Source organism: Lactuca saligna, chromosome 8 (assembly GCF_052625555.1).
Source record: "Lactuca saligna cultivar CGN05327 chromosome 8, ASM5262555v1, whole genome shotgun sequence".
NCBI classification, from domain to species: domain Eukaryota; kingdom Viridiplantae; phylum Streptophyta; class Magnoliopsida; order Asterales; family Asteraceae; genus Lactuca; species Lactuca saligna.
Genome location: NC_136424.1, coordinates 152,599,413 through 152,606,259, shown reverse-complemented (window position 1 = coordinate 152,606,259; position 6,847 = coordinate 152,599,413).

The window sequence follows — 6,847 nt, the reverse complement described above, 5'->3', positions numbered from 1 at the left end:
ACTTTAATGCACCAAAATAACCTAAATGACCAAGATAACTTACATGGCTAAAATGGAAGGCAAAAGATCTTAATTTTTCTAGTTTATGAGGTCCAAGAAGCATTCCAAACTAATCAAAGATGTTGGAGTCTAATCAGCTCCATGATCACTTATAAAATGGACCAAAGTGCCAAAAACTACAAATGAATAGATCTAAGGAACTAAAGAGCCAGACTGGAACTTTATACTCACAATGGTCCAGAAATACAGTATCTTTGATGGATCCAAACCGGAAGCATCATTCCTTGCAATCAAAAGAACTGATGTGTGTAAATTCAACTAGTTTTATCCCTACTTTTTATTAATAATTTGAGCACACAAAGGCAGTGAACCTGTCTTTAAGTGGTATAGATTGATAAGTAAGGTATCGAACTCATGGAACGGAAATTAAACTAATAGCTAATTTTAACTAAAACAAATAATAAAAGTAAAGGGTTTTTCTCTAGTTTTGCAAGACTAGAAACTTAAACAAACTAAATTTAACTAATTAACTAAAGCAACAACTATTCACCAAATTTAATAAAGATGTTTCTATTTAGGTTCAACCAATTCACTCCTATGGTTATTTAAGTTAAGGTAGATTAATTGCTATTGGTTACCAATGATAATAGTTAGGTTCATGTTCATTACTCCTAACCCTTAGACAATTAACTAATTTAAGCATTGATCAAGTGTTTAAACTAATTAATTCCCTAGATTAATTATTTGGATTAAATAAGATTTGTAATGGTCAATTAAGTTATTAATTCAATTAATCTCTTGTTGATGGTTTCTCAAACAAGCTCACACATTAATCTTCCTATTTTCTTATTAATCTTAGTTTCATACTCATTACTTCCAAGCATACGTTTTAGCATTCACATAGACATATGAGGTTAACAACTAAGTGATGTTCATGCAACCTAATTGCCTTCCAATTAACAGAAAATAGTAGTGATTAATACATAAGGTTCTTTAACAAACTTAATTAAATAAATCACTAATGGACAATTAAACAAAATTCAATAATTAAACCATAGGATTTCTTTGGTATTCCCCAAACAGAAACAAAAACGAGTTTAGCTCATAGTTGCAGTAGAAACAAGCATAAAAACAAAGTTTATGAAAGCAAACATGTTTAATTCCTAAGTCTAAGTGGTAGAATTAACCTAATTGCTTGAATTCTTCCAACTCTTGAAGCTTAGGGTTCCTTAGCGCCTTCTAAACCTTTTAGTCGTAGCTAATCCTTCAAAATTCGCCAGGAGTTATATCCCATGTGATAAGGATTCGTCTTTTAAAGATATCCCAAAACAGAGGGTACTCGGCGAGTAGCAAAATCAACTCGCCGAGTAGGTCCATACTTATCCGTCTTTAGATTAGCAGTCGTATATATCTTCTGGCATATCATCGTGTACTCGCCGAGTAGGGTCGATCTACTCGCCGAGTAAGTCCTTCCTTCACTCTTTAATCTTCACTTGCTTTCCCTTTTCTCCTTTTTGCCTCCAAGCATATCTTTTGGACTGAAAACACAATTCAAAGCATTTTAAGTACCTTTTGTCCATATTATTCTCATAATTAACAAAAAAATAACTAAGAATATATGTTAAATAATTAACTAATTATGCACATATCAAAATACCCCACACTTGACTTTTGCTTGCCCCCAAGCAAAACTAAATTTTAAACACATTAAAATCACATTAACAACTCCAATCCTTCCCAGCCATTATGCCAAGACCGCAACGCATGCATTGTGTCTAAAATTCCTAAAAACCTCCCATACTTCAAATACTCACAATCCTCATAAACATTCGCCCACTCACCCCGAACTATGCTCATTTTATGCAACCCTCCGAATCCATCCTCAGAAAACCTCTTTACCCTCAAGGTATTTTTAATTGAGCAACCCAAGCATACATAATCTAGAATTACAACTTTTCAATACCACTATGGAATTCTTTGAATTCTTCACTTTCTTGATAATTTGATCTTGGATATCTTTGAATTCACCAACTTGTATTGACTTTTGGTATCTTCAACTTTTTGGATTTCTTGGAATTTTGATCTTCAGATCTTCACTTCATTTGCTCCAAAATTCTTACAATTTTTCTTGTAATTCTCTCTTTTTTTTACATGTATACCTCACTTTTTTCACTCAAATCCCTACATGCTTAAGCAGGGGCGCTCAATCTCAACCTTTATTGGCTAATGATAAAAATTTTCCTGGATACATTTCAGGTTTAGGCTGCTAAACATATTGCATCCCTCAAGCTGAGCAAGTTTGTGTTTTTGTTTCATGATTTCACTGAAATAAGGAAGCCACAAATGCACTAGAACGTGTATAGGCTCAACTAAACATTTGGGTTCTCATGCAATTATTAACACAATTCTAATATGGAATCCTAATTTTTTACCAAAATTTTCTAATTTAAGACCTAATCATTTTTAATATTCAACAAATTTAAAAATTAGCCTAAATTAAGATTCTAAGTGTTCTAAGATGTGATGTGACTAACCCCCTACCCAACACTTATTTTATGCAATGCCCTCATTGCATTTTATAACAACTTAAAAAGAATGCAAATAGAGAGAAAGTTGGAACAAACTCCTCTGGGGTAGCAGTCGCTAGGTTGACACTCTCTTCTTCAACTCCTTCTTCTAGTGACTTTAACCATGGGAACAGCTCATCCATGGCACGGGTGTCATATGTCTCGTGTGGTTGATAGCTCGAAAACTCCAAGGAAAAAGGGTTGTTGCACAATCCTCAGTAATAGTGCATAAAGAATGTATGAATGGCGCATAAACAGTAGCCAGAACAAATCAATAACTCCTCCTGCAGCAGGCTACTCGGCGAGTATGCGAGTAAACTCGGCGAGTAGAAGGTGTCGGACAAAGCAGATCATGCAGAAGCAGATGTACTCGCCGAGTAGTATTAGTGCACTCGGCGAGTAGAGCGTATAATTCCAGAAATTTTCTAACCGCTGTCTCTCTTTACTCTAGTGTTGACATGCAAATATAAATGCACTCTCCAATAAACTTCCTAAACAGCAACACTTTAATAAACTCTCGATTCGTACGGACTCAATCCTAGGAACAAGACTCCATAAGCCCTCATAAAAATCCTCATTTCTCGCTTCTAAATAGCATGCATCCTAGCTTCAATACCTGAAAAGAAAACTGAAAGTAACACTAATATTCAAACCACATAGCCAAGTTCACATGTCCACAATTGTCTTAAAACAAACATCATAATCAAACAAAAACAAAAGCAAATAAAATCTTCATTCTTCCTCGTCCATCCCGGCTCCTCCAGCTCCATTACCTCCTTCTCCACCCCTTCTTCGCATCCTTTCGTCCCAATCCATAATGTAAGGATAACCAGGTCCCGGCCGCGGGGCAATATGCATTTGTTGGAAAAGATAGTCGAAGGATTGATTGGTGTAATTGACTCCTCGCCCTATATCATCCAAGTATCGCCGATACTCCACTTGATTCCACCCCTCGTTATCCTCCACCAGAATCACCGGTGGGTCTTCTCGTACCCGCTCGTTCCTCGGCCTAACCCGCCTTCCCAGCTCCTCAGGGACCGCCGGCTCGTCCTCATTCGGGATAGTAAAAGAATCACCAAATTTTTCCACTATCCGAGCCCTCCTATAGAGTGCAGTATTGAACGGAGGAGGGTGGATAATCGTTAGCATTTGAGCTTGCGGTAATTCCAATATCCCAAATGATCTTGCAAGCCGAGTAATGAACATGCCCCCATTGATCTTCGAGTTCACTTTCTCCTTAACCGCTCCCTCCACAAGAAATTTAGCAATACAATATGGAAGGTTGCAGAAGACATCGGGGGTGATGATACTCCACAAGTAAAAGATATCAAGGGTTGGCACTTTATCCCCATCTTTCCGCATATTGATCGTGCTTGCAATGAATCAGTGAATGAGTTGATGGATTGGAGAACGGATATGACCTTCTTGAGCAGTAGAAGGTATATAGACCCGGTTAGCAATTGTACTCCACCATGTCGACGCCACCACCCCCTCGGGAAGTTCTTTGTGGGTATTTTCCAAAAAAGCTTCAAAGTATTATGTCATTGCTATGTCTTGATCGTAGATGCCCAACCGCCAAGAGAACTCAACCATGCTGCATTGTCGCAGCTCTCCCCCCAAAGAAAACGAAATCGTGTTTGGGTTGTAATACTCACTACCACCTCGGAATGAAATGGTAGCAAAGAATTCCCAACACAACTCCGCGTAGACTGGCTCTTGGATTTTAAACAATTGCAACCAACCATCACAAGTGATGTTGGCATAACCCAAGTTACAGTCTTTCACCAAATATGGAGTAAGTTCCTCTTCCAAGCCGACATTGGCCATCCATCCCCAATCTACTGCAGTGGGCAAGTGAATTTCCTTCTATCGCAGCGCTTCCAACCTGTTTAAGGCTCGGGTTTTGGAGGATTTGGAGGTGATGTGTTGAAAGGCTAACCATGGCATATCACCATGGCCTCCTCCACGTGATGGCTGTCCCCTTCTTGCCATGCTATCTGCATAAACATTCCAAAAACACAGCAACAAACAATACCCCATTATTAAAAACAGGAAAAAATTTCATCTTTTTGGGATCTACTCGCCGAGTACGCGAGCATACTCGCCGAGTAGTATGAACACTCGGACAAATCGAAATCGGATCTGTGTAATCTGTGTAATAGTCCAATTTGTTCATAGGGGTTTGTTGTAATTGTGTATCTAACCATATATCTTGAAGAAATTACACCAAATAACCTCTAATTCATGAGTAAATCAAAGCCCTAAAAATTGGGGAAAACTCCCCAAATCCGAAATCATACCAAATATGGGGAGATATGTGATAAAGATTGGACCTTTCATAAAATTAAAGAGTAAAGATGTTACCTTGTTACTTGAATTAAGAGAAAGAGGAAGAAAATTGACTGGATCTTGAAGAACCCTTGAGAGGCGGCTGAGAGAAGATGCTCGGCGAGTGTGGGGATGAAATGTTGAATAATAGTAATTTTTACAGACTTTAATTTACTGGGTTTGAACCGTCTACTCGCCGAGTATAATGGATCTACTCGCCGAGTAGATACGCGTGTTATGGACTTTTGGCTGTATACGAACATTTACTCGCCGAGTATAGCCGATATACTCGCCGAGTAGATGTCTCAGGTTGAAAATTTTTAAATTTTGCCAATTTTTACTATATTAATTTCTTTGTTTAGACTTTCCACCCCACACTTCCAGTAGAGCTTGTCCTCAAGCACTTAGAGAAGTAGAATGAATGAAGAAAAATGAAAAAAAAAAAACAATACGAAAAATAAAGAAAGGGAAAGAAAATGCAAACGTGAAACTCGGGTTGCCTCCCGAGAAGCGCTTCTTTTGATGGAGTCATTAGCTAGACTCCGCCCCTCCTACGTGTTTGCGATTCCGCACAGCAGCAGCTCCTCCATTCCTTCATTTCGGGGGACTCCTTCTTCATATTTCTTCACTCGATGGCCATTGACTTTAAATGGCGTGCCATCTCTTGAGATCAATTCTATAGCCTCGTGAGGAAACACCGTCTTGACCACAAATGGACCATCCCACCTTGATTTGAGTTTGCCCGAGAAAAGTTTTAGTCGGGAATTGAAGAGTAGTACTTTTTGGCCTTCATGGATGTCTTTGCTTTTGATTCTTTGTTCATGCCATGTCTTGGTCTTTTCTTTATAGAGCCACGAACTAGAATAAGCCTCATTTCGGAGTTCTTCAAGGGCATTCATTTGCATTAAACGGTTGGTCTTCAATTCTTCCATGTCAAAGTTGCACCTCTTTAGCGCCCAATATGCCTTGTGCTCGATTTCAACCGGTAAATGGCATTGCTTCCCATAAACTAACCTATATGGTGTAGTACCAATAGGTGTTTTGAAAGCGGTACGAAATGCCCATAGCGCGTCATCCAATTTGTCCGACCATTCCTTGCGGTTGCTTCCCACCGACTTCTCTAAGATACGCTTCAAAGCTCGATTGGTCACTTCCATTTGCCCACTCGTTTGCGGGTGGTATGATGTGGAGAACTTATGGGTCACCCCATATTTCTTGAGCACCTTGTCCAATTGATCATTGGCAAAGTGTGTGCCATGGTCACTAATTAAGGCCTTCGGAACACCAAACCGGGAGAATAATTTTTTCAAGAACCGTACCACTACCCGTCCATCATTTGTAGGTAAAGCCTGCGCCTCCGCCCATTTTGAAACATAATCTACTGCCACTAGGATGTACTTGTTTCCTTTGGATGTGGGAAATGGCCCCATGAAGTCTATGCCCCACACATCGAACACTTCACACACTTGAATGCTATGTTGTGGCATTTCATTACGGGATGAAATGTTTCCCACCCTTTGGCAAGCATCGCATTCTCTGACATATTGGGCTGCATCTTTGAAGATTGTAGGCCAATAGAACCCAATGTCAAAGATCTTCTTCGCGGTATAGTGTGCTCCATGATGTCCTCCCGTGGGCCCGCTATGGCAGTGTTCTAGTATTTTTCGACTCTCCTTTCCGAACACACATCTTCTTATAATTCCATCTGCGCAGCTTCAGAAGAGGTATGGATCGTCCCAAAAGTAATATTTGATCTCCGCAAAGAATTTCTTCTTTTGCTAACTATTATAATCCTTCGGGACGTAGTTGGTAGCTAAATAGTTAGCTATGTCTGCGAACCATGGCTCCTCTCCCACGGACACCATAAGGTATTCATCCGGAAAGTCGTCTCCATCCTTATCTTCTTGCAATGTCGGGTTCTCGAGCCTAGATAAATGATCGGCCGCTACGTT